Source organism: Medicago sativa, chromosome 1 (assembly GCF_051527215.1).
Source record: "Medicago sativa cultivar Bolivia chromosome 1, Bolivia_mono, whole genome shotgun sequence".
NCBI lineage: Eukaryota > Viridiplantae > Streptophyta > Magnoliopsida > Fabales > Fabaceae > Medicago > Medicago sativa.
The window spans coordinates 33,402,671-33,415,798 of NC_140749.1; the positions used below are offsets into that span (position 1 = coordinate 33,402,671).

At 35.1% G+C, this 13,128-nt stretch overlaps 2 non-coding genes and 2 pseudogenes across 3 annotated transcripts; 3 read left to right on the forward strand and 1 right to left on the reverse strand.

Moving 5' to 3' along the window:
• Positions 1-7,234: 7,234 nt before the first annotated feature.
• LOC146954455 (agamous-like MADS-box protein AGL29 pseudogene) lies at positions 7,235-7,935 on the forward strand (annotated as a pseudogene).
• A 1,717-nt stretch (positions 7,936-9,652) lies between these two features.
• Positions 9,653-9,724, forward strand: TRNAD-GUC (transfer RNA aspartic acid (anticodon GUC)). Its single transcript has one exon. It is a non-coding gene; the product is annotated as a tRNA-Asp (tRNA).
• A 68-nt stretch (positions 9,725-9,792) lies between these two features.
• On the reverse strand, positions 9,793-9,866 carry TRNAI-AAU (transfer RNA isoleucine (anticodon AAU)). Its single transcript has one exon. It is a non-coding gene; the product is annotated as a tRNA-Ile (tRNA).
• A 212-nt stretch (positions 9,867-10,078) lies between these two features.
• LOC146954458 (dephospho-CoA kinase-like) lies at positions 10,079-11,654 on the forward strand (annotated as a pseudogene). The gene is made up of 3 exons (XR_015033058.1): positions 10,079-10,853; positions 11,070-11,215; positions 11,311-11,654. The product of XR_015033058.1 is annotated as a dephospho-CoA kinase-like (transcript).
• Positions 11,655-13,128: the final 1,474 nt, after the last annotated feature.

Sequence of the window (13,128 nt, forward strand, 5' to 3'; positions counted from 1 at the left end):
CTTGACAATAGATAACATCCCAAGGGGCAAAAGTACTTGGACCATAAGAAGAAAAAGGGTAGGATGAGGTTTTCCTCTTAATGGACATATAGCATATATTTGCTGGAATGCATACTTATGGGGCATTCCCGATATAGTCTACCTATGTGAGAATGAAGTTTGGCCGCTTCACGGAGTTCAAGGGGTTGACTCGTAAATTCTCATGAAAAGGGATATATGACACAAGGCCTTCTTAATGTGTCATCTTACAAGTCTCTTTATCAATGGTACCGAGATTCTATGTGTAAGTTATGCACACTTGTTCTAATGAATAGTTGGTTCAAAGCTTGCCTACCATACTATTTGGGAATGAGCGAAAACTTAACTTACTAAGTAATGGTTCAAATCGCGAGATACCATTATCTGAAGGCATGGAATTTCCGGATTTATGTGATTTAGTATTTTGAAAATGGTGGGGGATTGTTGGTGATTTCCAAAATAATGGAATCACTTTAAATCAAAAGTTGTAACTCTTCATGGGAATCATTCATATACATTGGAACTTTTCGCAAAGAGATGCTTAATGAACATTTGCATTGATTCAAATGTATATGATTATAACCTTTGACAAAGGGATGTTTAATGAACCATAACATTGTTTCAAATCAAAGGGGTGTTTTCTCTCATATGAAGGGTCATATAATGCACTATAAATGCTTGGCATTTAGGCATTAGTTGGACACACAAAAAAAGAACAACAACATAATTCTCCATCATTCTCTTACTCTAAATCATCCATCAATTCTCTAATGCATGAGTGAATTGCTGGAACCATAAATCTGTAAAATACTGTTAGGAGATACGCTTGGTGTGGTTGTGCAATACACGTCAAGGAACTCATAGTATCCTGAAGGGGATTCGTCGGTCATTCCTTATTGCATCCAATATACAGTTATTGGTGGGGGCGAATCGAACCTAAAGGTTAGTATGGCAACCCCATACGCTTTGAGTTTGCATGCATAACCATTAATCTTTTCAGGTTTCAAGTACAGCAGCATCTTCCCAACAATCAAGATATACAACAAATCTTTGGAATTTATGTGCACACTTCATCATAGTCATCTTCATCATCTTCTTGGTCAAGTTATTGCAGCAGACCCCCAACACAAGTTCCAACATAAGGGTGTGGCCAACTTTAGTTTTTGTGTTAAGATCATAATGTATTTAATGTAATACTGTCCCAAATTTATCTTCACGATTCAATTGAGAAGTTAGCTCTGAGATTATTCGACCACAAGAATTGAATGGAATAGAAAGAACACTTTATTTAAAAATATGATAGAATAAGAGATAATCTGTCCACCAAGAGTTCCCCTTTACAATAGATAATACTCTATTCACAAAGACAATATTCAAAGCCGCTCTCTACCCTTTGTGTTCTCTATTCTCTATTTATTTTTTTGCTGAATCAAGAGGAAGACATGCGTCCGGGGAAAACACCGACATTTACACGTGCTCCTTATTCCGTAATGGAATATTAGCAGAAATCATTTGGGTTTCCGGCACGGACTCCTAACCCTGAGATTGGGAACTGAATCAATAGGTTGGCCACGTTGCACGTCATCGTGCACTACAATAAATGTTGGGGAAGCACTTGAAGTATTAACATGGTGCACGTCATCATGCGCTGCCAGATGATGCCTGGAAATAGAATTAGATGCTGCTGTGATTGAGGTAACGAGTTGCACGTCATCGTGCGCTACTGTCTCATGATGTGACACAGAATAAACAGCTGAAACTGTCTTATGATGCACGTCATTGTGCAGTTCAAAGTGCTTCCTAGAATTAGAGATAACTATGTTGCTTGTGGAAATAACACTCTGCATGTCATTGTGTGCCACCTGCTCCTGCTGAGAATTATAAAGGATTGCTGAGGCATTCAAGGGACATTATGTGCGTCAACGTGTGCTACAAAACCTGGCTGCAAAATAGAGTTTACTCCCAAAACTGCTGAATTCACATTATGATCGACACATTTTTGTACTGGTTTCTGATGCCTGCTTGACCGAACTGCAGAACCTAAGAAAGGACAATTCTGCATGACAACATGCTCTACAAAAGCCTGTTGTGTAACCGATTCCAAAACGGGAATTGACGGTCGAGGTAAAATACCACTGGGAACCTCATCTGTCACTTTATTTAGTGCAAAACTGAACAAATTGGCAGAAAGAGATGATGGAACCACAACTCCATTGGATGTATTACCAAACATTACCAAGGTCGAAGAATCATTAGTCACCTGCCCCTCTGCAGTGTTACCTTTATTACTGGAAGCCACCACCAATTGTGAATTAACTGCATTAGAAACACCTTGAACTATGATTTCTTGTGAGCTAACCAACTCAACGACTTTAGATGTACCTGCTTTGTTACGTTGCGCACGGGGTTGCCACTTCTATGCTACTGACCATTAGTGAACCACGTCTTCCAATGCCAACTATTTTTTCCCAGGGTCGATCTTATCCTTTGCTTGCTGAGGGTGCAGCCAATTACATGTAGTGAGAATATGACCAATCATGTAACAATGATGACAAAAGGGAGGTCGTCTTTCATATTTAACTTCATTAACTTCAACTTTGAAAGTAAACCCTTCCAGTTCAACTAAAATCTCATCAAAGACTCTCTTCGACAAATCCATATCTACCAAAATCCTTGCATAATGACCAATGGCTCTATTCGGTGTAGGAGCATCCAAATCGATAGGTGTGCCAACAGCACCTGCGATTTCCATTAATGTGCATTCTCTCCAGATACTTTCTATAACAATCTCAACTAACTAGCTAACTAACTAACTTCTATATCAACTATTAACTGCTTTAACTATTTTAATTTCCCTTTATGCTATAATCCTAACAAAAGATATAGGTGTTCCAAATATAATTGTGTTCAAGTAGGTTGCATTAGTATTGTGCCTTTTTCAGATAAATCCTTTCCTATATTAATCTTTTCAGATAAATCCTCTTATACTCTCAACATCGCTCCACCTTCCTACCTCTGCATACAAATTCGACAACTGAACATAATAGCCAGTGTCATTCGACAGCTGAACAAAATACCTCTCAAGGAAGGGACTGAACCTTTCAATCTCAGGCACTATAGGTATGCTACTGTGCAGAAGACAGTCATTGATAAATTGATTGATGAGATTCTAATTCAAGGGGTGATCAGGCACAGTACTAGCTCTTATGCCTCACCTACTGTGTTAGTAAGAAGAAAAAAAGATGGTTCATGGAGATTATGTGTGGATTTTCGGAGATTAAATAATCTGACTATCAAGGATAGATTCCCTATTCCCCTTATTGAGGACTTAATGGATGAGCTAGGTGGTGCTTCCATATTCTCCAAGCTTGACATGAAATCTGGTTATCACCAATTGAGAATGGCGCCAGGTGAGGAACCTAAAACAACTTTTAAAACTCACAGTGAACACTTTGAATATCTTGTGTTGCCTTTTGGGTTAACTAACACCCCAGCCTCCTTTCAATCTTTAATGAATCACATCTTTAAACCATTTTCGAGGAAATTTGTCAATGTTTTCTTTGATGACATCTTGGTTTACAGTCAGTCATTATCTGACCATGTCAATCAGTTGCAGTTAATCTTTTAAAAAATAAGAGAGCAACACTTATTCCGCAACAAATCCAAATGCCAATTTGCAACTAACAAAGTGGAGTACCTTGGGCATTTCATCACCAAAAAGGGAGTCTTTACTGATCCGTCAAATATTTCTGCAATCAGTGTGTGGCCTTTGCCTACAAACCTCAAACAGTTACGTGGTTTCCTTGGCTTGGCAGGTTACTATAGAAGATTTGTCAAAAACTTTGGTAAAATTGCTCAACCGTTAACAGACATGTTGAAAAGAGATAATTTTCATTGGAGTGAATCATCTAAGATTGCCTTCTCAACCTTGAAGTAAGCCTTAGCTTCTGCCCGTCCTCACACTTCCAGATTATTATACTAAGAAACTTGTGGTTGAAACTGATGCCTTAGGCACAAGTATTGGTGTTGTCCTCATGCAAGAATGGCATCCCATTGCTTATATTAGCAAATCCTTGGGTCCTAAACACCAAGCAATGTCTGTGTATGAAATGGAACTTCTTGCTATCATTTATGCTGTCAAAAAATGAGGTGCATATTTGTCTCATGCCCCATTTATCATTAAGACCGATCAACAGAGTATCAAACACATTCTTGACCAGAAGTTGAACACTCCCTTCCAACAAGCTTGGATATCTAAACTTTTGGGCTATAAGTTTGAGATACAATATAAGGAAGGATCGACTAATACGGCTGCTGATGCGTTATCAAGGAAAATTGGGGCTGAGCTTTTGTCTCTCCTACTTGATAATGTTCAGACAGGCAATCTTGGTCATTTGATCCTGTCATGTCTCAATTAATTTTGGACCTACAAGCTAAGCCAGGTACTCACCCTAAGTTTTCATGGATAAATGGAGAACTCCGACAACGAGGAAAGCTAGTCATTTGTAATGTTTCTTCTCTCAAAGATACGATTTTCCAATGGCTTCACAATTCTGTTATAGGGGGTCATTCAGGCAGGGACATCACTATAGCAAGAGTTTGGAAGGGAATGCGGAAGGATATTCAAATATTTATCCAAAATTGCAGCACATGTCAAACATGTAAATCTGATTATGCAACTTCTCCAGGATTGTCACAACCATTGTCGATCCCTTCACAAATTTGGGTGGATATTAGTATGGATTTATTGAAGGGTTGCCTCCATCCGTAGGTAAACAAATAACTATCTTTGCTGTGGTCGATCAACTAACCAAATATGCTCATTTCATACCGTCGGGACACCCGTACATAACTTTGGATGTGGCTCAAGCTTTCCTTGATCATGTTTTCAAATTACATGGTATGCCTTCAACCATTACGAGTGATAGAGATCCGATTTTTTTAGTCGGTTTTGGACTGAATTCTTTAAGTTACAAGGTGCTACACTTAACATATCTACATCCTACCATCCTCAGTGATGGTCAGACTGAGATAGTTAACTAAGGGCTTGAGATGTACCTTCTTTGCATGTGTTCTGAGAAGCCTAAGGATTGACTCAAATGGTTATCCATGGCTGAATGGTGGTATAATACTAGCTATCATTCAGCAACTCAAACCACCCCTTTTGAGATTTTCTATGTCCAACCTCCTCCCTTGCATTTACCTTATTTACCAGGTGAATCAACTTTCTCTACTGTGGACAAAACTTTGAATGCCCGAGAAGATGTCGTCAAACTCATGAAATTTCACCTTATGCGTGCTCAAAACCGCATGAAACAACATGCAAATCATCGAAGAAGTGACATAATATTTGATATTGGAGACTTTGTATTTCTCAAACTGCAACCTTATCGGCAATCTTATGTCTGTCGTGCTGCATACCACAAACTTTTGCCCAAATATTTTGGTCCCTTGAAAATATTGGACAAAGTAGGAAAAGTTGCTTATCAATTGGAATTACCTCAGCAGGCTGCTATTCATAATGTATTTCATGTCTCTCAATTGAAAAAAAAAAAGCCACAACCCTTCTTCCATTATGTTTCAGCCAATCCCTGCTTCCTGGCCTACTGCTGTTGCACAACGATACCTTAAGGCTATCTTAGATTGTAAAATGGTCAAGAGAGGTCGTGTTGCAGCGACTAAAGTGCTCGTGCAATGGAAAAATAAACCACCAACATTAGCAACTTGGGAATTCTATTATGATTTGTTGAAGAAGTTTCCCGTCTTTCACCCTCGAGGACAAGAGTGTTGTTGAAGGGGAGGGTATTGTGACAGCTAGTTATTAGTATTTCTTATTCCATTTAAATTTCAGTATTTTACATTTTGTCTTATAGCCAGAAGGTTCTAGTTGTTTGAGTTGTCATTTTAGCTTTGGATTCCTTGTACTAGGTAACAAATAGTGAATTCTATGCTCACATATTATGTATTTAAACCCTCTGTGGACAATGGAATAAACAGACAATTAACCAAATCAAATAAATTCTCCCCTCCTTACTCTCAATGTCACTATTATCATTTAGCTACTTACCCAACGAGCTTCATTCATTCATTGTTGCTCCTGGAAGTAGAAAGGTATTAACGGATCCTAATCCCTAATAACCAAATCCCTGTTACAAGAAGAGAAAGAAGGCTTGGGAAATAGGATGTCATATAACATTGCTATTTTTTTCCCCAACACATTAATGACACACTATGCATCTGAATCATGTAATTCCAGAACCCATAAGCATATTCAAAGCATAGTATTAAAAGATCACATTGCCAAATTATTATATAATAAAATTCTGAGAGAGATATTGTCATGCTTTTTTTTTGGAATAAAAATGTTGAAGGATGGGAAGGTTGAAGAGAAACGATGCTAAAGGGGGAAGGAAAATAAAATTAATTTGGTGATTTTTGGTGTTAGGGGTTCTTCAACAAGTGGCAATCAATTTGGGGATTTCATATTTTTTTTTATTCCCCCAATTCTCTTTTAATTTTAATAATAATTTGTTGTTTAATTTTTTGATAATTGTAATATAATTTATAATTAAAATGACATGAAAATGAAGTGTTAAATGATAAATCATGTAAGCAATGTCACGTAAATTCCATGTCATTAATAAGCATGTCATGTCATCCAGAAGGGGAGGGAGACAAAATTTTGTTGACTTTTTAAATAGGGGATCAAAAAATATGTTTTAGAAAAAAATATTAAAAGTTAACAATTTCAAAAATAAAGGGATCGAAATTGCATTTTAACCTATAATTAATTATCTAAGTCAGTCTAAAACCATTCCATCGTATTAGCACTTTGCTTAAAAAAATGACGTGATATATAAGTTGGCGGTAGCAGTGACCGACTATATGTATCATATTACTATAATAATATTATGTATCATATTACTATAATAATATTAAATAAAGATAAGATTTATATTACATGTTTTTCCTATAAACCTTTTGTCAAAAAAAAAAAATGTTTTACTATAAACCCAATATATCTACTTTTCTTGTTATCAGTACAATTGAATTGAATTAAAAATAAATAAAATATAATATTACAATCCCAAAACATTTAGGGGCAATTTTGTAAAATTAGAATGATAGTAAAATATTTCTATGTTAGTGATAATAATGTCCATAATTGAAAAATGAGATATTTTAAAATCAATATTAGAAACAATGAACTTTTTTCCAGAATGTATACATAAATAGGGGAGTAAAATATACACACAACATTTATAATCAATCTTCGTGTTCTAAACTTGCCTTCTTTTTTTAGGAGGTATTGCGTGAAGCAGGTGAAGGAATCATGGTTCGTCGTAAAATTGAGATTGAGATCGTGAAAGATCCCAACACGAGGTAAGTTACATTCTCAAAGCGTCGAACGGGCTTATTCAAGAAAGCAAATGAATTGTCCATTTTGTGCGGAGCAGAAGTCGCTATTGTTGTGTTCTCTCCAGGTGACAGACCTTACTCTTTTGGCCATCCAGGTGTTGACATTGTTGCAGCCAAGTATCTCCAACAAGAGACTGATGCAAGTGATTCCCAAGGAAACCCATCTTCTAATGCTCCCAAGATGGAAAAATTAAATCTAGAACTTGTTGAGATACTGACACAAATTCGTGAAGGTGAAAAGCAGGCCGAGACTCATGAAGCAAAATGATGTGTCAAAACTCTCTGAGCTTAGAGAATTAAGAGATTCATACAAAGAGCTTCAAGATTGGGTCAAATTGCGTCATAGTGATATTGAAATATCAGAATATATGATGCTTCTTGCTCAGGAACCAGTGGTGGGAATAAGAGCGAAATATGCAAATAGGAAAAGAAGAAGAAATTGATGCTTAATAGCATGAAAGCTATTTTAATTTAATTTATTTTCTACTTTTTTATGAATAGTTTATGTTCTCATGTCTCTCTAAGCCTTGTTGTGGACATCCAACAACGTTTAAGAGAGACATGTAAGAAAATAGTACTAATAGTGAATAAAGTGTTTGCTTCTGTCATTCATATCTTTTTTTAGTAAAAATGAATTTAAACTTGACGTCTCATTACTGGTTTGTAATAAGTGTCGAATAATTAAATATGGGATAAAATCTTAATTTAAATATAGAAAAAGCAAGTTGTGGAACATATTTTTGTGTAAAAGTGGAATGTCAATTTGTATGGAAATCATCGGATTTGTTATTCTTCATTGGTACTTCCCTCTTGCTCTCTCTTATCACTTATTTCATTGCTTGTTTTTTATCAGTTGATTTTAATTTGGTAGATTTTTTAATTGTAGATTCTCAACTAGTGCATCCTTTCAATTTTTAATTTTTTTTATTAAAAAATATACATTTTTATTGCAGATATCTTTTAGAAATAAAATAAATATTTATGGTAATTTTTTTAATTATAAGCTAATTATAGTAATTTGAATAAGTAAAAATTTTAATTGTAATTTTTTCCATTCCCTTAATAAAAAACAGAATTTATTCAAGACATACAAAGAAGTCGGTGGCTGGCTGATTATTCAAATTTACCATAAAGTATATATACACACACATAAAGTTTAATCATGTGCCTAAGAAGTAGGGTAGCATTCAGGTGTCATTAGTTTTTTGGTGTCATTTGTGGTTTTGGTTTTCAATTGATTATAATCATTAAGCTATATATACGATTGCATCATTTTCTTCAAATGTCCCAACAAAACGCATTTGGCCATAATTAGCAGCTTTGCATTAACATGTATTAAACTAGTATCAAAACTCAAATTCTCTACAAAAGTGGAAATAAAAGTGATCACAACTTAAACAAAGGAGATAAACCCAATTGAAAAGAAGTTGGGTCCTCGTTGTCGACGTAAACATCTCATTAATGAATAATCTATGAACACATACGTCAACATTCTCTATGTCTTAAAACTTATCTAATCCTAATGATCTCATAGAAACCAAATCGCTTAGTTGTGATCTTTTTTATTTTTTATATTGCTTAATTGCATGTTTAGTACTCTATGTTTATTTTAGGTTTCAGGTTGATCTCTTATGTTTTAAAAGTTTCAAGTTGATCCCTTATATTTTAAAAGTTTCAAGTTGGTTCAAAACGTTATTCTCATTGGAATTGGTTAGTCCCTTCCGTTACTTAACTATTTAAAGATTCGATTGACAATATGGGTTATGGAATTTAACTTATTTAGAAAATCAGTTTTAAAACTTTTTTTTTGTTTTATTAAACTCAATATCATGTTGCGGAAGGGACCAACTTATTTCAACGTGAGTAACGTTTTGGACCAACTTAAAACCTTTAAAACATAAAAAACCAACTTAAAACTTTTAAAACATAAGAGACCAACTTGAAACCTAAATCAAACATAAGGGATCAAACATGTAATTAAACATTTAATTTTTTACAACTAGCAACTCTATAAACAAATTTCTTTTTTGAAAGAACTGTATATAAACTAATGTTGATCCAAAGATGCAGGCCAATTTTTTATTTAATTTATACTTGGATTAATTAAAATAACAAATAAATTCATTACATGATTCAGCCCTGAAAGCATGCGAGTGCTGTGTTAAACACATTTGTCATAGGTTAAAGATAAAATACACGAAAAAGTTATCACCAAGTCGTTGTAGTATAGTGGTAAGTATTCCCGCCTGTCACGCGGGTGACCCGGGTTCGATCCCCGGCAACGGCGTTCATTTTTACTCTTTTATTTTTTTTTAAATTAAAATTAAAATAAAAATTATGAAAAAATATTAAAAATGGCCCATGCAGGTTTCGAACCTGCGACCTTCGCGTTATTAGCACGACGCTCTAACCAACTGAGCTAATGGGCCTTGAACGTTGGTTGTTTTCTGATATAGGATGATATGATGTTTTATGTCTACCTGAGTATTTCTTTGTATTTGCTAACCAAGAATGTGTTTGGTGATGCTGATTTATGATTCTTTTTTTCCTGTTACAAAGAGAAATAATTGTCAATTCAATTCAAAGTGGTCAGTTGGTCGGTTTCACTTGCATGAGGGCACTTATTACACACAGTTGTTTATGTTATATGATCTTAATGATTTATATTTGATTATTCTGTGCATTCCTCTTCGGCTCAATACTTGCACGGTCACGCAATAACAAGAAGATTCAGTTTCCACTCATTTCATGCTCTTCCGTACATTGCCGCCGGATCCAACCCACCAACAGGTAATACAAAAATTATCATCTTTCCCCTTTCTGCTTTGATCTCCATTGTTAGGGGTTTTGAAACATTGATTTGGAAATTTTTCATATGATTATGCTTTCAAACTTCATACTTTTGTGTTATAAGCTTAATGGCACACTAAACACATGTATGATTATTTCTGTGAGCTGTTTATGATGATTTCCCTATGGCCCAGGAAATGTTTGATCAAATATGTGACTGTAATAATTTAATGTATTTGGTTTTGAAGGTAATGGATTCAATGGTTTGGATGCCACTTTCAGGTCTATTATAGTCACTTGAGATACAATATTGCTGAATAAAAGATAAAACATTTTCTTTTTGGTATGATTCATGTTAATATTCTGACCATTTTAGTAATTACTGCTAATCTGCTACCGCGGCATGGTATGGTATAGTACCTCTATTCATGGACACACATATTTGATCTGCGTTTTTACAGTTGTATATTGTTCTTGCTCTGATGTTATCTCTAAGGGTGCAGTAATAGATAGAAAGAATGAGGATCGTTGGATTGACTGGTGGAATAGCAAGTGGCAAGAGCACCATTTCCAATTTATTCAAGTCGCATGACATCCCCGTTGTTGACGCTGATGTAGTTGCCCGTGTATGTTTCTTTTTCCTCGTGTTTTTACTTTTTTTTTTTTATTTTGCTTTTAATTTGGGCAAAACCCTCTCAAGTTTAGTGGTTATTATTATGATTTGAATTACCAGGAGGTGTTGAAGAAAGGAAGTGGTGGATGGAAAAAGGTTGTTGAAGCATTTGGGGAGGAAATTCTACCCTCTCAAGTTTAGTGGTTATTATTATGATTTGAATTACCAGGAGGTGTTGAAGAAAGGAAGTGGTGGATGGAAAAAGGTTGTTGAAGCATTTGGGGAGGAAATTCTACTAGACAATGATGAAGTTAATAGAACCCGACTTGGCCAAATTGTTTTTGCCGATCCTGATAAGCATCAATTTCTCAATCGGTACTATAAATTTATGTTGTGAGAATTACATTACATTACATTTGATTTTATTTTTGTTTTTACTTTTGAAGTTTCTGCTGTGCTGGTTGTTTTAGATTGTTGGCTCCTTATATATCCTCGGGGATCTTTTGGGAAGTTGTGAAGCTGTGGTCAAAAGGTTACAAGGTCATTGTTCTCGACGTCCCTTTATTATTTGAGGTCAAGATTGACAAGTTCACGAAGCCCATAATTGTTGTTTGGGTTGATCCTGAAACACAGATTCAGAGGCTTTTGGCTAGAGACAATTCTAGCAAGGAGGATGGTCGCAACAGGGTTAATGCTCAGATGCGGCTTGATGTTAAAAAAAGTAAAGCTGATATAGTAATAGACAACACTGGTTCACTTGATGACTTGAATGAACAATTTTAGAACGTTTTAGTTCGGGTCACTGGACCCTTGACATGGTATGAGTTTTGGCGTTCTAGGCAGGAAGTGTTGTTCTATGTATGAAGGCATTTAACAGTTTATAACCACTTGCCTATAGTGTGTTCTCGTGTTGATTCTTTTCTGTCCAACAATTCATGTTGGTTCTTTTGGTTAATAGAGTTTAAATGTGTGGTTCCAATGCCTTTTTTTTCATCTATACTTAGGGTGTGCTTGTTCTATGTTTGTTAGTAATATTGTTTTTATGGATTGATGTTAAATATATGGTTTTTATACGAAATTGTGAAAGAAAATTAGTGTGTATTGGAATGATAATTGGGAAGTGATTATTATTGTGTATGAGAATGATATTTGGGAAGTGATTTTAGAATAATTGATTATGTGTGGATATATACGATAGTTTACTTGATACATCTCCAGCTAGCTGTAGTTTGAATAATCTGATGCATGAGATTGAGAGGAGACTTCAATAAATCTCATGTTTGAGTTCTGTTATACAAACGTCAATGATTGCCTCGTATTTTCAGAGGCTTTAGATTTTCAGTCAAGAATATCGGCTGGCCTCGTAACTCTTTGTATGGTTGTCATCCTCGTGTCATTTTGGTGTTTCTTTTTTTTGAATGTTGTGTATGGTTTTTTTTTTTTTTTTGTCATCCTCGTGTATGGTTTTTCATTTTGTATGTATGCATCATGTATGTATGCATGTATGTATGGTTATATATGTTGGCATAATGGCATTCAAGTGTCTTTCATTCTCATTCAATAAGTTTTGCCGTTTTGCTTTCTACTAACAAATTGAATAATTTGTTTAATAGCCTCCTTTATTGGTCATATGTATAAATCCACCAACAAAATAAAGGGGACCGATCTATTTCTTTTTTCCCTTATCCTCTTAATAATTTTGGGCATTGTTTGTGAAGCTCCAACGTGTTGGCCTCGAGTGCACGAGTTCGGACACGTAGTTGTGTAAACCTTGGGGAGCAAAACCGGATATTAGATTGCACCGGAGGTCTACCAGAAATTTGCTTTCAGGGCAGTGACTTTTGTCACGACACAACAACTCTCTTCTATCTTTCCTTAACTCCCTCAATTCTAGTTTACTCTTAATATTTCCAACAATCTGAAAGCAAATTTATTTATTTAATTATATTTGGAAATATTAACTTTGTGATTTTTCTATGTATCATGTTGGTTCGAATTGCATGGAAAGAATCTCGCTCGATACCCTCATCAAATGGGATGGTAAAGAACGATGTGGGTGAGAGTTCAAATGATCGTCGTATGATCTGAAGTAAAAAAAGGAGTTTCGAGTTCAAGTAAGCCTTAAACTCAAATATGTGTATGCATATAAATGTTAAATTTAAAGGTGTGATATTTTCTATGTCCATAGTTGTGAGAAATTAATATTTCCTATTGGGGATAAATTATATGAAATGGACAAATGGTAGTATAGATATAAGTTAATATCTTCATATGATAGCTTGATATAG